The sequence below is a fragment of the Pseudonaja textilis genome, chromosome 6 (genome assembly GCF_049901715.1).
Source record: "Pseudonaja textilis isolate UNSWEBS1 chromosome 6, rPseTex1.2, whole genome shotgun sequence".
Classification (NCBI taxonomy): Eukaryota; Metazoa; Chordata; class Lepidosauria; order Squamata; family Elapidae; genus Pseudonaja; species Pseudonaja textilis.
This window is the reverse complement of record NC_141995.1, coordinates 28,538,087-28,555,442: the sequence shown is the minus strand read 5'-3', so window position 1 is coordinate 28,555,442 and position 17,356 is coordinate 28,538,087.

The window sequence follows — 17,356 nt, the reverse complement described above, 5'->3', positions numbered from 1 at the left end:
GCTGTGTAACCTTTGAATCAGGATTAACTCCTGGTAACTGCCTGGAAAAGTTTCTGCAATTTTCTTGGCCCATTTTTTCAGAAATGTCTGGCCAATGAATCCTTCCTAAGGCTGATAGTGATAGATCCAAAATCACCCAACTTGGTGCCTAAAGTGGGACTGGAATTCATAGTCTCCTGAATTTTAGAGTAGGCTAATGCCTTAACCATTACATTAAGCATGTTGCACTGTAAAGGACATTCTAACAGATGATTGTTTATTGGGGAAAATGAATTACCCCAAAATGTCTGGTCCAAAAGTTCTGTTGTCACTTCACAATATCAAATAGGTTTTTTTTTTTTTTTAAAAAAAAAGAAAAACCACCCTTTACTCAGTTATAAAAGTTAATTCCCAAACCCATTTTTCAGTTTTTACAGGTTTTTACATACCATTCTTCTCTTCACATCTTGAAGCCTTCACAAAACTACAAAACAGATGCCGTAGAATCTATCTTTCTTTCTTTCTTTCTTTCTTTCTTTCTTTCTTTCTTTCTTTCTTTCTTTCTTTCTTTCTTTCTTTCTTTCTTTCTTTCTTTCCATATGAAAATTGCATGTACTGTAAATTAGTAGTTAGGATCAAATACCATTTGAGAATGACCCAGCTATTAAGCAGTGAGGTAGTTGCCTTGAGCAACAGCAAGGATGAATACACACTGTTAAAGAAAACATCTCTGTGCATAATGTTTACTATGAAGCTTTAAATTCTCTGTTACACAGGAACATCTCACAGGGACCAGACATCAAACAAGGTCTTTTAACAAAATATACTTAATAAGTTTGCATTCCAGAGTAAATACAGACCACTAAAATGGTGACTATTCATGTGGCACATAGCAAAGGAAGTAACAGTCAATGTAAAAAGACGTGAAATGGAAATAGCATTCAGTGGAGAAATTGATTGTAAGTAACATTAGGATAATGTTTCTGACTCACATACCATGCTCCACCACTCATACTGAGTTTTCAATATTAGGATGGGAAGCAGAGGTATTTTTCATCTTAATCCTCTACAATCACTTCCATTGACCTTAAAAACACCTAATTCCCTCATTACTTCTATTCTTAGGCAACCTCTGTGAAAAATACAACATGTAAAATATCGTGTAACGAAGTCTATCGATCATCAAATTTATTGCTTGAAGTCTAAGCATTATCCAAGCATGTGGATTTCAACTCTCCGAACTTCTCTGCCAAATAACAAAGAATTTATATAAAATACATAACATTTATATAAAATATATAAAATTCTTTTATAAAATATATAAAATTCTTTGTCTACTATTCCAGCAGTACCATATATATATATGGTATATATATATAAACTCTATTACACATCTACATATTTGTTTTTATATATTTATTAAATTTGTTTGTCACCCATCTCACTATGAGGTGATACAGAATAATGTTCTATCAGAAAATAGGGGATACTCACATTTTGGATGAGAGATGGAACAAGGAATTATGATACTAGCTCTGAAATTGCCACAGAATAAAAATATGTGAAAATGAAGATTATATGACTGCAGCAGCAACACAATACAGCCACCGCCTATAACATGGCAACAGTCACAATTTCCCCAAATTTTATTTCTTTAGGAGTCAAGGGTCCCAGATTTTGGATACATGTTCTAAGTTAGCATCTGATGGTACCTTGGTTCAAACATTATTACATATTATGTAAACCACTTAGAGAGGGCTCTAAAGCACTGTGAAGCAGTATGTAAGTCTTAGTGCTATTGCTATTGTCTTATTATCAGTAGTGGGCTTCAAATAATTTAACAACTGGTTCCCTGCCCGATTGCTAGGTGGGTGTGACCATGGTGGGTGTGGCCCAGTCAGCTTCCTGTATTATCCTGGGAGTGAAAATGAGCTGTGGAGAGCCTGCTTTCAATGTCCCCGGGCTACGGAGGCTCTATGGATGCCAGAAATAGGCCTATTTTTGCCCTCCACAGGTTTCTGGGAGACCCATTTTCCATGTCCCTGGGCTCCATGCACCACCTGCTGTTACCTGGGGTCCAAAATGGGCTGTATGGGGACTCCTGGGGGGGCAAGGTGGGGCCAGCTGGTAATCAAAACTACCGGTACACCAAACTGGATGTAAAATTAACAGGGGGGGAAGGTGGGGCCAGCTGGATATCAAAACTACTGGTTCACCAAACTGGATGTAAAATTAACAGCCAGGTCACCTAAACTGGTGCGAATCAGCTAAAGCCCACCCTGCTTATTATCCACCATTTCACTCAGTTAAAGATCATGACAATGAGAGTTTTAGTAGTATATAGATTTTCCTAACCAAACTAGCCAAATTACATGAATGAGCTTGCTTTCATGTGTGCTAACAAGAGATGCTTTTGTGATCAAAATACATCAGAGATATATTTCAAAAGCCTATTTCACATTCTATCATAAGATATAACTGATTTTGTAATTACACATTTGTGAAACTGACATGGACACAGACTTTGCTTTCAAGCTATATAATAAGGAAATCAAACATATGCTAATATAATGCACATGGATATTGAAAATAATTATCAAGTTTGTCATATGTGGATCATATAGATTTTATTTTATTTGCTGCTGGAACATGCAGCACACTTTTATTCATGACTGCTCTTCATCTCTTGCTGAACTTAAAGGTTTGTTTATTATTCTCTTCATCCCTCCTTGGTTAACCTTTTCCTTTATTTTCCTTTTTCCCTCTCCGGGCTTATTTTATTTTGTTTCTTTCATGTCTTCCTCTCTATCTTACATTTGTAACTTGCAGCCATTATTCCACATTTTTTATATCTTTCCTAACTCCAGATTTCATTTCTTGCATTTCTATTTTTGGGACATGTTCTGTTCCTTTTCTTAGTCACCCCAAGATACTTTACATTAATTGTCTTCTTGCTTCTCTTAATAGCTGCCCCAACATTTCTAAGGATTTTTGTCCCTCTGCTTTTGACTACATTTAATTACATCCCTTTGCAATCAGATTCTGAGCACCCGAATTAACTCATTTACTTATCAATTTTAATGCAATCAATTCAGTTGCATGAAAATAAAATGAAGGGAATTATCTATTCTCTATTGCTTTGAAAAGATAAATTAATAATGATAAAATTAATTAACAAATTTCATCGAGCTTAAAGTGACCTAGTGCTCTGCTTTTGATTGCGTGTGTGTGTGTAGGTGTATAAAAATATTCATATTTATAGTACTATTTATTTATTGTATGAGAATCCTTGAGTACATAAAATGTGATAAACAGGAACAGGCTATATAATAATAAACTTATACTATTATAATTATACTAATTCTATAGCATGCTTTGATAAACTACATTTTCACACATATTTATGGGACAAAAAATTAAAATGCACAATGTTCTCTAAATTTTGTTCCATGCCTTAAGAAGCAAAAAGTTAATATTATATTTGTACTCTACTGCTTCTATGTTATAAGCTAACGATTAATAGTATATTTATACTTCTATGTTAGACAGAAGTTTGATATTGTCTTGCTTTATATTAATCATGATTAGGTCAGACTTAAAACATCATTAAAAAAGAGTTAATACAACATGAACAAGATGACCAAAGAGAGAGAGAGATTTCAGGACATTTTAACCACTTTTAGAAATAGATTTCTAAATAGCAATAGGTCTTAGACTAAGGTATAATGTATACCAGGGATGGGATGCTGCCGATTCGGCACGGTTCTATATAACCTGTAGCTGTGAAGAGCAGTTGACACTGAACTGGTTTGGTATTCAGCCCACCCATTAGCCCAGGCTCTAGGCTGTCCTTTATTCCCTGCTTTTCCCTCCTCAGCTGCTTTGTGCAGCACAGATGAGGTTGAAAAAGCAGGAAACAAGGATTTTCAAACATTGTGCACCCAAGCGCAGCACTTGTCAGCTGTCCAGGCGGCACAGCTGATTATTTTTTGCAAATGCTGAACACACCATTGTCAGCAGTTTGGAGAACCAGCATATCACTCCACTGGCCGGTCCCTCCCCTCCCCACTCACTCCTTACCTGGCATGCGAGCCATTCAACTTGCCTGCTTTGGTAAGTTGCTATTTTTCCTTTTCTTTCCTGACCACCAGCTGTTTTGCTCTTCCAGGAGATTTAGACTAGTTAGAAAGCAGGAAATCCTTGGATTTTTTTTTTTTTTTTTGGCTTTCTAACTAATCTAAAAGCAGAGCCAAACCTTCCTTAGGACTGAAACTTTTCAGTGCAGACTCAGGTAGCTCATTGCAGATAGATAGATCTCTAAATTAATCTTTGATTCTGTGAGCAACTCAATCTGCTTGCCTGCTTTGCCTGCTTTTAGGTAAAAGTTGCTCTTTTTTATAAAAAAATCAATATTTACATCCATGGTACGCTGTCAGTTAATTTTGTAAGTTGCTTGCTAGCAAATTTTATGAATTTGCTTGCAAGCAAATTTTATGTGACAGACTCAGATTGAAGATAGATAGATAGATCTCTAAGTGATTCTGTGATTCTGTGAGCAACTCAATCTGCCTGTCTGCTTTGTCTGCTTTAGGGTAAAAGTTGCTCTCTTTTTATAAAAAAATTCAATATTTACATAAATATTTATAATACTTACATACAAGCCATTCCCAGCCAGTCACATGACCACCAAGCCACACCCACAATTAGGCCACACCCATAGAACAGGTTGTTAAAAAATTTGAATCCCACCCTTGCTGTATACTGCATCATATAGTGCCTAACATCCCTGTCCTATTGTCCCCACTTATTTGTATCTATTTCCTGTATTCTTACTCATGTTTATACTTCTACTTATTATCTTGTAAGTGATTGACAAAGAAAATAAATAAAAAAATATGTATTACAGCATTCTCTAAGCAGTTTATAGAGTCAACATGTTGTGTCTAACGATCTGGGTCCTCATTCACTAACCTCAGAAGGATGGAAGGCTGACTCAAGCTTGAGCCAGTCAGGTTGGAACTTCTGGAAGCAGGCACAATTATCCTATAATATTGTGCCACTATGGTTCCTAAATGAAATAAAAGTACAAGTTATCTTTTAAACAGTTATCTTTTAAAGTTGAGAAGCCTATAGATAATGAATGTGCATGCCTTTTCAGTTTTATATTAGAGATTAATTAGAAACTTCAAGATCCTTGCTCATCCTTCTTATACTTTATTATCTTTAAACCAGATTTGGACTGGCAATCCTTCAAACAGAAAGTTCAATAAAAACATATCCTTTGATAAACTATCCAAACTTGATTGTTAGTCATTACTAAGGGAAATCATACTCCATATGAACTTGAAGTAGGTTATCTGGCATTTGTACCAACAATAGATTCCCACTTACCCAGAAGAACATGTATCATAATTTCATATATATGAAATTAAGCATTTGCAAATATATCAAATAATAAGTTAAAATGCTTTTCATTCATTCTGTTTGGTGTTTTGATTTATGACATTTTACAGGTCTTTCTTACACTCTGAACCAATAATACCTTCATTTGTATATCATGGTATTCAGTTGATCTTCATTCCTTTGAATGCCTCTAGAGCTTATTGCCCTGAGACTATCAGTCTTCCAAACTGTTTTCCAAACTGTTTCATATTTCCCCAAACATTCTCACTCTGATCACTGAAGAATTTGAAATTCATTTAGATTCCCTAGTGGGAGATAACTTATCTCTTTTTAGCTATGCATGAGGTTTTTTTTTTTAATCCTCATTCTGTAAGTCTGATCAGTGATTGATCTTATAACTTGCTGCTTATTCTTTCTGATATATCGGTTTTGGAGTGTGGTCTTTATGATAACTTTTCCCCCTTTATTTTTCATACTAACCCAGAAAACAAATAAAAAAATTTGCCATTGTTCTTTTGCTAAATTTTAGTTGATTTTATGACTTGTGGGATTTATTTTATTTTTATTACTTCTTCCTATTTTAGAATACAATATAATAACAGAGTTGAAAGGGACCTTGGAGGTCTACTAGTCCAACCCCTGCTTAGGCAGGAAACCCTATATCATTTTAGACAAATAGTTATCCAATCTCTTCTTTAAAACTCCCAGTGTTGGAGCATTCACAACTTCTGGAGACAATCCTGATGCAGATTTGGCAGGAGAGAAAATGATTTACCCAAACTCATCCAGTATTTTCACACTATACCATGCAAGCTTTCATTTCTGAGCCTCAACCATCTTATTTATATTTATTTGCTTTGAGAAATTATTTATCTCACAATGATTTATAACACTACTGAAGACAACCTACACATTTGTTTTGTAGATGAAATTGATAGATTTGAAAAGCTACTAAAAAAAATTATGACCAAAACTGAAACACAGTTTACTTCTGAACTTTCCAAGTAAAAAAATTAACTTTACTTTCTTTGTGTAATAATTTTTACTATTTATATATTTATTTGAGCTATTCTGCTATCACACTTTATTTAATTTAATGTATTATTTGTCTTGAAATGTTTTGTTTGTTTGTTTGTGGGCCAATATGATTTTTGGAGAACTTTTTCTATGGTGGCCTTATCTTTGCTTTAAATCTTCATTTAAAAAAGGAAATACATACATGTAAGCTATATTTTTAGTGACATGGTTGCTCAGTGGCTAAGACACTGAGCTTGTTGATTACAAAGATCAGCAGTTTGGTGATTCAAATCCCTAGCGCCGCTTAATGGAGTGAGCTCCTGTTACTTGTCCCAGCTTCTGCCAACCTAGCAGTTCGAAAGCATGTAAAAATGCAAGTAGAAAAATAGGGACCATTTTGGTGGGAATGTAACAGTGTTTCATGCACCTCTGGTGTTTAATCATGCTGGCCATATGACCATGGAGATGTCTTCAGACAGCACTACTCTTTGGCTTTGTAACGGAGATGAGCACCCCCGCTAGAGCCAGAAACAACTAGCACACATGTATGAGGGGAACCTTTACCTTTACCTAAGCTATATTTTATGGTGATAGTATAATAAACAGTGAAAAGAAAGAAAGGAGAGGGAGCTGTGTAATACTGTTAGTTTATATAATGCAGTTTAATAAACTATACAGTGTCTCTGCCAGTTGTAATATTGCTCCTTTAATAGTTCATAGACAGTAGAATAGAAGTTAAACAATGCAACAACATGAACCATAACCAAAGTCAATATTACTACAATTGTTAAATCTTGTTAAAAAAATAAAGTCTTGTTTGAAAAGTAACTTTTGATTATTCTAAATGCATGACAAGAGTTTGCCAATTGAGCTTTCTTAGCTGATATTTCAAGCACAAGTAACATAAGGAAGAAGACCTTTGAGAACTGTAACCATTCACAACATTTTAAAAAGCAAGGGCAATTCACTTCCTGTGCATCTAGAGTAGATAAGGGAGTAGTTTTGAGAATAAATTAATGCTCTGAAAATTAAAAGATGTGTTGTCATTTTTGTATCCTTGCATGTATGGAAAGTACTCCAAAGATACAGAGAGGTGAGATATTCCAGCCATGAATTTGAGCATAAGTATGTTGAAAAAAATCAACTGCATTCCCCTCCACTTTAAACTTGCACCCAGGGAAATAACAATGCATAATTTTGACCTTGAAATCTAAGACTAATATAAACTAAATTTTAGTGTAGCACTTGGTTATATTTTACCCCATTATAAGCCTGACCCTAATTAACCCTCTTAGTAAAATGGAATTCATTGGCTCTTAAGGACAGTCTCCTTGAAAAACAATGTTGCGGTACTATTCAAACACTTAAGTAATGCTGCTTTATAAAGGGATTTGTGGTAACAGCTTTTGAATTTTAATAACTTCTTATGGTATGCTATACTTTTACTCTGTTCATGTAAAGTCAAAGACTGAACTACTATATGTCAATCATAATGTTTAATAAGAAAAAGGAGAGAATTACTTCAGGAAAATAGGGCAGTAAATCTGTTCATGGTGATTTTCATGTCATTAGCATATTTGGAAGAATTCATAGCCATGCTTCTGGATGCAGTCTGCTGAAAGATTCAGCCTACAATATTACAAAGATTCAGCCTACAATATTACAAATAATTTTTTCCCTAATGTGCTAAATGTAATGGAAAAATAGGGAAAAACTAGAATTTGTAGCAAATAATAAGATGGCTAAAAAAAAACTATCGTGGAAACTGATCTAGGATGAGGGATAAATCTACCTGGAAAATAATTTGGAATAGGAATATACAGCAATTTGGTTTTTAATCTATGTTTATTATCCAGAGTCAGTAGGCATGAAAGGCCTTGGTTTACAAGGCATTTGTGTGGATATTCTGACTTAAGGGGAAACTTGTATTGCTAAAGGTGCTCCTTATGTACATAATTAAAAATTTTTTTTTGCAATGTTTATGCCATTACAAATAATAAAAACTCAGTTTTTTGAATAATTTAATATTACTTCTGAAATACAACTCTAGTTATAAAAATTGTCCTCTTGCTTAATGGAATAATTTTATTAATGAACTTTTGTTTTGGCCAGGGAAATAGAATGTAGGAGTACCAATACCCTCTTTATGCTGTATCAGTACTACAAGAATGGAGGAAAGGAGGAAAAAAAGGAAGGAAGGGAAGACTATTCGGTTTATGCCACATCAGGCCCATCTTTTACAGGCTTCTTTCTTCTTCAAAGTATTAGCTGAAACAATGAGTTTTAACATTCAACTTTAAATGGTAAATGACTATTTAGAAGGGGATCAAATATAATATTTCTATATGAGGTACATGGTACTTCATATGTTAACTGGAAATATGCTACTGCATTTATCTAGGGTTGTTTACTTCTTGTGTACAGTACGTGGCTTTGGCCTTTAAACACACAGAATGATGACTCGAAAGACCATGGGCCTTTTTGGCAATGCATTTGTTTGTAGAATTAAACAATTGAAAAACACCAAATAATATCTTAAGCTTTCTTAGCTGTGCTGCGGTGTTGGTAAACAAACTAGTCATCCATACATAACTATATGATTGGCTGAATGTCACCTGGAAAGTTGTAATAATGGAGGGTTCCAACTCATGCTTTTATAAACCTGTGAAGTCTCGCACTTAGAAAATTACATTGTAACCAGCTCTACACTGTTATCACTTGTGTGTCTTCAAGAAGGCTATTCACTTTTTTTTCATGAGATGAGTTATAAACATAAACGTGCCATCAAAACAGTGCTATAGTATTGGTCAAATCCAATATGACTTTTATAATGATATTAGAATAATTATGTTTCAGATTAACTAACCTTCTTAAGAAACTTGCAATCATGCACTACTGTCAAGAATTTCCAGTGTGATGATATAATACGTAGCTTCTACAGAATACAGCTAATTGTTCAGATGGCTAGAGAATACAAAATGAGTAGATTGGTTAATTGGATACGAAGTTTCTTATTAAATGTATGGTGCCTGTGCTCTTATTTGTCTTTCAAATTAATACTATTATTAATAATATTTCTCTTTGTTTATATTTTCATAATTTTTCTATGAATACTTTATTTAGGAACATTTTATTCAAAGTTTTACATATGGGATTAGTTTGTTAATATCAATTTTAATAGTATTTGTGTTTTTTTAATATTGAAATTCAATTCATAAAAAAACATTACAGTAGGTCTAATTCTTTTTTTTTTTAATAAATTTTTATTATTTTTTTAACATAGAAAACACAACAACAAAACATAAAAGTATCAGCTCCCCCATATTTTTGTACACACAGTAAGTCGGTTGGTCCATCGGTTTTGTGCATTCACCTCATAGTCACAATTACAGTTACTTTATATAATACTCTTATCAATACAAATTTATAAATCCTAGTATCGCTATTAAAGAAAAAAAAAAGAAAAATTTGACTAAACTTTTATTCGGTCATGCCTTTATGAGATAACTATATTTTAAATATTTTATTCTAAAACAAATCTTATAATCATACCAATTCTATCCCAAATATGAAAAAGAAAGAAACAAAGAAAACTATTATATAGATATAGTATCAAAAACCAATAAAAGGAAAGGGAAAATAAAGTCATTATTATTCCTTATTATCTAACTTTTATATTTTAATATTTCATCATTCAACCATTGATAGAAAAGATCCCAAACTAAATAAAATTGTTTATCTTCTTGCTCTCTAATTTCAAAAGTCAATCTACTCATCTCAGCACATTCCAAAATTTTCTTTACAACTTCTTCTTGCAATGGAATTTTCTCATTTTTCCAATTTTTTGCAAATACAATCCTAGCAGCAGTCAATACATTTACAATCAAATATTTCAACTCTTTACTATAAGTATCTGGTAGTATTCCCAATAGAAAAACTCCGGTTTCAAGTCTATATGCTTCTTTGTCATTTTTTCCAGCCACATGTGGATTTTAGTCCAATATTTTCTAGCATCCTCACAAGTCCACCACATGTGATAGTATGAACCAGGTTTCTGATGACATTTCCAGCATTTTTCGGATTTGTTCTTGAACATTCTTGCTATCCTTGTCGGGGAAAATGCCACCTGTAAAACATCTTATACAAGTTTTCTTTATAGGCTGTAGACATTGTCATTTTATAATTTTGCGACCATAATTTCTGCCATTTCTCTAAATCAATCCCATATCCAAAATTCCTCCCCACGCAATCATAGTTTCTTTAACTTGTTCTTCCTCAAGCTTAATTTGCAATAAATAACCATACAATTTTTTAATCACCTTTTCATCAGTACCCATCAAAATCTTATCCAAGTCAGTTTGCTTATCATAAAATCCCTCTGCTTTGGAATCCTCATAGTACTTTGAATGTATTTGCAAATATGAAAACCAATTCATCTGTATACCTTGTTCTTCCAATTTTGCATCGATTTAAGTTCACCCTTTTCATCTAATAATTCCCCATAGTTAACTGTTTGTTCCTTTTTATAAATTATAGGATAAGAGAACGCTTCTATCGTCGATAACCAAACTGGAATTTTCAAATAACACTGTTTTTTATCTTCTCCCAATTCAACCACAGAGACTCCCGTATATAATGTCTTCTAAAATACCCCTGTGTTTTAGTTCCTTATGTACCATAAAAAAGCATGCCAGCCCAACAACAAATCATGACCTTCTAATGTCAACAATCTGGTTTTCCTTAATGTTATCCATTCTTTAACCCACGTCAAGTTTGCAGCTTGGTAGTACAACTCCCAATTAGGCAGACCAAACCCTCCTCTAAATCTAGCATCCTGTAAAAGCTTTAACTTTATTCTTGCTTTCTTGCCTTGCCATATATACTTCAAAACAATTTTATTTAAATCCTCAAAATATTCTTTTCCAAGCCTAATTGGTATTGTTTGAAACAAAAATAAGACTCTGGGTAAAATGTTCATCTTGATTGTTGCAATCCTTCCTATTAATGACAATTGTAAGTTCTCCCATTTTTTCAAATCTTGAGCTATCTGTTGTTTAAGTTTAATATAATTATTCTCCTTCAATGTACTACATCTTGATGTCAAATATATCCCCAGATACTTAACCTTGTTTGTAACTTGAATTTTTAACAGTTCTGCCAACTCTTCCCTTTGTTTCAGCAACATATTCTTTGACAAAATCTTTGTTTTATCTCTATTTATTTTCAGACCAGCCACCTCCCCATAGACCTCTATCTTTTCCAACAGTTTCGAGGCTGTTTCTATAGGGTCTTCCAAGATAAAGACTAGGTCATCTGCAAAGGCTTGTAGTTTAAATTCTTCCTTTTTAATTTTCATTCCTTTTATAGTTTTATCTTCTCTGATATTTCTATTCAACACTTCCAAAGTCAATACAAATATCAAGGGAGAAAGAGGACAACCTTGTCTTGTGCCTTTTCTTATATTAATAGGATCTGTAAATTCTCCCTCCATCATTACCTTAGCTGTTTGTTCATTATAAATTGCTTCTATTGCCTGAATAAATCTTCTAGCAAAGCCCATCTGTTCCATTAAAAGTAACATAAATCTCCAATTCACGTTATCAAATGCCTTTTGAGCATCTAAAAATATCAAAGCCATTTGCTTTTCAGGATGCACCTCATAGTATTCCAAGGTGTCCAGAATTACTCTCATATTGTCTCTGATTTGTCGCTTTGGCAAAAACCCATTTTGGTCTGGGTGGATAAAGTTATTCAAGTACTTTTTAAGTCTTTCTGCTAATATTGAAGCAAAAATTTTATAATCTGCATTTAGTAAAGAAATCGGTCTATAATTCTTGATTTGCAGTAGGTCCGCCTCCTCTTTTGGAATAAGTGTAATGTAAGCCTCTGACCATGTTTTAGGTATCATCTTTTTTAACATAACTTCATTCATAACTTCTAACAGTGGAATACACAGTGATTCTTGAAAGATTTTATAAAATTCTACAGGAAACCCGTCTGGACCTGGTGCCTTTCCATTATTTTGTTTCTTAAATGCTTGGCTTAACTCCATCATTGTTATATTACTTTCTAGCATTTCTTCAATCTCTTTAGGTATCTTAGGTAGATTTGCATTCTGCAGGTATTGTTTAACTTTCTCCTCATCAATGTCTTCTTTCTTATACAAATGCTTATAAAAATCATAAATAATCTCTTTTTTTTCTTTGCTGCCATAACAAATTTTACCTTGGTCGTCTATTAACTGCGGTATTTTCCTCGACTCTTTCTCCTTTCTCAATTTGTATGCTAGCCATCTACCTGGCTTATTTGCATCCTCAAAATAATTCTGTTTAGCATTCCTAATTTTCTGTGCCAGTTCTTCTTTCTCTATTAAGTCCATTTTATGTTTAGTTATATCCAGTTTCATTTTAACATCTTTTCTGTGTGGCATTTTCTGTAATTCTTTTTCAAGTCCCTTATATTCATCATCCAAGGCTTTAAGAGTTCGCCTTTTCCTGTTATTCTTTTTTCTTGTATAGTCTATTATCAAGCCTCTAACATAGGCCTTCATTGTGCAGTAGGTCTAATTCTAATCAAAATGCTTGCGAAGCATCATTTCTTTTGTAATTATATTATACATTGGAATATTTTTTTTAAAAAATGTGTTTTATTTTCAAGTGATTAAATTTATCATTTTCCACTGAAGAAATGTATTTAAATAGGATGAATTATAACCCCCCCCCCCCAAAAAAATGATACTTATTCTATCATATAAACAAAATAAATTTTCTTACCGGAGCTCCCCAGGAAAAAGCTGCATTAACTATTTTAATTAAAATAGAAAATATAGAACTGAGTCAACTCAAGAAAGGACTTGTAGAGCTAGAACAATATAATTCAGAGCAACAGACTGTGACATGATTGACAGAAAGGCTCTTGACATGAAGGAATAGATGACAAGTTGTAAAATAAGTTCTGGATCTGATTAAATAGCTTGAATGACTACTTATACAGTAGGTCAACATCTAAGGAATATGTCATTTGGATTAATATAGAATTAAAAATTCTAGTATAAATTAATATATAACAATTAAAATCTATGATAAAGTCCAGTCTGTCAATTATACATTGTCCAACTGTACTAAAATTACAATCCATAAAATGTATGGCTCATTGTCACTTTAATACTAAAACATAAAGGAATAAGCAGTGCAAAGGGTTTGCCACATTTATTATATAACATAACTATAGTGGATTAGACACGTGTTTCCAACAAATCACTGTTCACCCTTAAGCAGCAACTGGAGATAACCAGAGTGTGGGTGGGTGCGCGTACACGCACACGCACACACATACACACATGAAATTAATAATATGTGATAGATTTTTATAAGCATAACTATTTTTATAAAATCCTTGAAAACACATAACTGATTAAATGGGAATAACCACTAGCTGATGGAATGCTCTGTATTTTACTTCAGAGCCTGCAAATAATGAAAGTACACCAACCTGCATTATTTCATAAAAATATTATTTCAGGCTATGGACAGAGAAGAGTTTTTAAGAGATGGTAACTCATATACATTTTGCTGTATATAAATTTTATTTGCAATTTAGAAAACCAACATTAAGGCACAAGGAAGAATAATTTTACTTAATTCAGTAGATATTATTGTTAATATTTATGAGCTGCAATAATTTACACATTTATTTTGGAGTTAAGTTCCACTGAAAATAATGACATTGCTTATCAGTCAACAAATATGTTTATGTATTGGGGATTTGTGTGTGTGTCTCTTGTGTATGTATCTGTGTGTGTAAGAGAAAGAGGGAGATCTCACATTTGCTATTAATGCTACATCAGAAACAGTTAGATTATATGGCCCTCTTTTGAAATTTAATTCTGATTCACAATGTTTGTTTATTCATTTATTCAATTGCCATAGCCACTCAATAACCAAGTGACTTTTGGACAACTTTATCTGTAGTTACATTAGTGGAATAGAACTAGAGATGAATTCAGCAGCTTCTGACCAGTTCTGGAGAACCAGTAGTAGAAATTTTGAGTAGTTCGGAGAACTGGCAAATGTCACCTCTGATTGGAGATTTTACAGTATCCTTCCCCTGCCACGCCCACCAAACCACATCCACAGAACCGGTAGAAAAAAAATTGAATCCCACCACTGAATAGAACCCGAATCTTGATACCATTTAATCTATCTGTTGAAGTGGGTAGATTTTTTAAAAAATATATATATTTGTGAATTAAATTTATTTTAATTTATTTACTTCATTTTTAATTATTATATTTATAATCATATTTTTAGAAATATTCTTAATAATTAATCAAAATTAATTTAATTTTTTGTCTTGAGTTTTAAGCCTTAAAGTTTATCTATCTGAAATTAGGAAAACACCATTTTCTTTATTCCTTGCAGAAGGAAATATTCCATTTTAAATTGTGTAATCCACATTCATAACTTTTAATCATAAATTAACTAGCAAGCCTCCTTTGATTTAATATTAACATACATTTATTCAAGTTAATGAATAATGTTTGAAAAGTACCATCTCTCTGTCTCTGACTATTCTATATAAATTCTCATGAGTATATTCAATGTGGTACAAAAAGTTAACAGTTAATTGATCATAGCTAAATTTATAAGGTTTTAATATTTGTAGACCATTGCATTTGCTAAAGATAATGTTAATGATTTCAAAGTGTAATTATGCTCCATTTTTCTCCTTCTTCGTTTTGGTATTGTTTCTATAAAAAGGGAAAGTGGATTAATCAAACCCGCTGCATGTAAATGACATCATTTCATGAAAATTTGACCTTATTCCTTCAGTCAAACATAATTTAATATTTAAAGCAAGGATTATAGAAAGATTTACTGCTTAAGATTTGTATTGTTAGTGATGGAAAGGATAGCAGTTTCATTAACATATGTTTGCACTTTCTTGAAACAGTAATATATGGTCAGTTACACACACACACACACATGGAAAGAGGGAGGGAAGGAGAGAGAAAGGAAAATATTCTGAACTTTTTAAGTGTGGCTTCCTCAGAAGCTGTGTTTATACTGTTACTAGAGAAAAATAAATCCAGCCAGCAAAGATAAATGTATGTATCCAGGATACACATATCATGCTGGAATCATATTTAATTGAAAAAGGAACTTTTTGCAGTTAACTTTATTCCTAAATATTGAACACCTACCTACTAAATATTGAACACTAACCTACTTTTTTTATAATTTTTATTTTATTTTTTTAAAAAATTAAATATTAACCTACTAACATAAAATTATTTTAGCCACAAAAAAGTATATCTTGTACACTAACTAAAATAACACTACAGGCTTCAAATAGATCAATAAGTGGATGTTGTATGACAGAGAAAATTATTTCTCCTGTGACTTATGCACGCGATTCAAGTTACTCCTGTCTTGACAGGAAATAACATGAAAATTAGCATTTACAAACTTGAAGGATGAGAGATTTGTGCGCATTACAGGTGATTTTGGAATCTACTTAGCTTTTTAGACCTGAATGAGATTTTAAGGAACATCACTTCTCTTTTGCTTCCCCACATCCCTAGTTTATTATGGTAAGTTCTTTTTTCCATTCAGTTAGACAATATCGTTGGTAAGTTAATTGAATTTTAGCTAACCTCAGTGCTGGACTCAGCTTTAGGCAGAATTGAGGTACTGTCTCAGAGTGGTGAATGCTCTGTGAGATGATTGCACAGAGTAATGGCAAAGTTCTATGGATCACAACAATGCCATATGTTCTTCTTTGTGCTTTATAAAACTCTAAATGCCACTAAAGAATGCTATTTTGTTCTCATATAATGCAGTCAGTATCTGGAATAGACTCAGTTTGTTTGTATTAAAAAAAATGGTGCTTGAAGACAAGACAGACTCAAAGATAAGTAGATAGAACATTTTTGTATACAATAGAAATAAATAATAAAAGTGGATTGAGAAATTGACTTGAATTCAGATATTTATATCAGAGAAAATTTTTGAGATTGTACTTTTTTCATTTATTGTTAAGTATATCTTTTTAGTTCTATAACATGTGGACCTTTTAGCAATATTTGGAAATAAGGCTTCTTAATACTATAGAATACCCAATTGTATCTATTTATAACTGAAATTCTTTGTAAAATTGGTTGTTCTAGTTTGCAGTTTTGGGATTTTCCCAGAACTATAATCTGAAAAGTAAAATCTTACAATATTTTCTTTTCCTGCCTGTTAAACTAATCTATTTTACACACAGATTTAACTAGTTTATATATATGATCAATATTATTATAATTATTAGTTGCGGATCTGATAAAACAAAAATAACTTATATTAAATGCTGAAACATAACCTCAAATGAATATTTTAGAAACAGTTTTGGTCATATTAATGTGGTATGTAGAGATCACAGCCTATGATAGCTACATTTATAATACTGAACGTTGCTTTTTTAAATGTCATACTTTTCTCTAGTTGAGCAAAATACTTGTGATAAGTAACACTAAGAATTTGTATGCTTTTTGAAATTCCAATACTATATTTAAAGAATACTTTTTCTTGAAAAAAATTTAACTAAATAAGAGCTAAGTCAGAAAAACAAAAGTGTTTCTTTTTGCTGTGAGTTTCAGCTTTTGTTTATATGTACACACATGCCTTGTATGTCAACTGCCATTTGGGAAGGCTGGAATCAGATGATGATGACATTGAAAACAACCAAAATAAACAAATATTAGATGACTCCTTAGAACAGTATTGCTAAAGCAGATTGCTAAAGATTAAGAGTAATTTGTTATCTTTCCCATTCACTGTTTGCTCTTGTAATGGAATTAGTGAATTTAAATGGAGAAATTGGGATCAAATTTCCTTCCCAGCATGATGCATGATCTGATTTACCTGTTCTTCATTACCTAGTTTTAACTACAAAAAACAATATGAATGAAACTCAA